Source organism: Sinocyclocheilus anshuiensis, unplaced genomic scaffold, assembly GCF_001515605.1.
Source record: "Sinocyclocheilus anshuiensis isolate Anshui unplaced genomic scaffold, SAMN03320099.WGS_v1.1 scaffold2717, whole genome shotgun sequence".
Lineage (NCBI taxonomy): Eukaryota > Metazoa > Chordata > Actinopteri > Cypriniformes > Cyprinidae > Sinocyclocheilus > Sinocyclocheilus anshuiensis.
Window position 1 is genome coordinate 18,009 of NW_015551161.1, and position 1,703 is coordinate 19,711.

The 1,703-nt window shown below is 40.0% G+C and overlaps 1 pseudogene; it reads right to left on the minus strand.

The window, feature by feature from the left end:
• Positions 1–833: 833 nt before the first annotated feature.
• LOC107663333 (zona pellucida sperm-binding protein 4-like) overlaps positions 834–1,703 on the minus strand; it is a 2,108-nt pseudogene continuing 1,238 nt past the window's right edge.

The window sequence follows — 1,703 nt, forward strand, 5'->3', positions numbered from 1 at the left end:
TAAAAATCATGGTTTACAGTGCAGTACCACAATTGGATTGTTTTATACAGGTAAATTTTTTTTAAACTAAATGAAAATAAACTCTACAGTACTGATACTGTAAATGAAAATACGGTAATAATACTGTAAATAAAATACAGTAAAAACATATTGTACTGTAAATGCCATTACAGTAATGATACTGTAAACATTTTTACAGTAATTTACTGGCATCCAGCTGCCAGTAAGTTACTGTACAATTTACAGCAACCTATTTACAGTGTACAGTACCTCTAATACCAATGCAGTGCTCCAAGCGAGACAGCAGAATACCATGGTCAACAAAATCAAATGCTGAACTGAGATCTAAAAGCACTAAGGCCATAGTATTACCAGAATCATTGGATATTAAAATGTCATTAAATACCTTCAGAAGGGCAGACTGTGCTGTGTAAGCTTTTAAAACCAGACTGAAAAATATCAGATATCTAGTTAGTACTCAAATAGCTTTGTAATTGCGTAAGAACTATTTTTTCTAAAATTTGATAAAAACGGCAAATTTGAGACACAGCCGAACTCTGGAGGAACTGTAATAAATGTTGACTTCTGATCAGAGAAGTTCTGAGCGAAGAACAATGAGTCACTTTTTAACACTAAACGAGGAGCAGCACATAAGACGCATCACCAAAGGCGATTTATTATATTTACAATTACAGTGTGTTTGTGGTGTAAGAGTAGCTTAATTTGGAACTTTGGATTGTACTCCAGGGTAGCTACTGGAGGTTGGATAGATGTAAAGTTACTAATGGCTTGTGCAGAAACCTGGACTCAGAATGCATGACCTTACAAAAAGGTACTGGAAAGTTAGTTTAATAGTGTAGACCAAGAAACAAACTGGGTACATGTACGTAACTTCAGACTCTGCAAGGTCAATACAATAACAGACAAAGCTACCTTGCCACGTCAAAAAGCTTATTAAAACCACTAGCTTTACATAATCAGAGTAACTCCTCCACTAGAAACCATAGTCTGCTCACTAGAGATGGTCTTGACATGAGTGTCCCTTCCTGAAAGAAAAAAAAATTAGAAGTATGAAGACAAATTATAAAAATCTCAGTTCCTCTAGTCAAGTTAAGCCAAGAACTCACTCTTCCTGCCACAGCTTTGCTCACAGGTGCCAAAAGATGGATGGCACACCGCAGTACTACAGTGGATGAATATCTGACGGAGGAAAGCGGGTCAAGTCATAGAATCTATAAGGAGTAAAATTAAAGGTTAAAGGACTAGCAGGATAAAACTTGCCATTACTCACCCATCATCCAGAAGGTCCCACTGAGGTAGACCAAGTGGACTGGGGGTTGAAGTTGCCCAGCAGCATGAGAACAATGTTGGGGTCTGTCCTCTCCATAATGCGCACCTCAACATACACAGGCTCACGCAGGACTTTTGTGATGGGATAATCAGCATCACTGTAGTAGGACATGAAGGCCTCATCCCCTGAGGAACACTGGTGATTAACCAGAAATGGCTGCAACCTGGAGTCTTAAGATACTAGGAACAGGAACATACCTTCTGCACACCCTTTGGTGACACACTGGCCATTGGCTAGTCTAAGCTCCACCCTGAGGGGTCCAGGGGCAGCTACTGGTGGAGGTGGAGGAACAGTGTTGACCTCCACAACCAGAGCTTCCACAGAATTACCAGAGTACCTACACTGGCAGAGA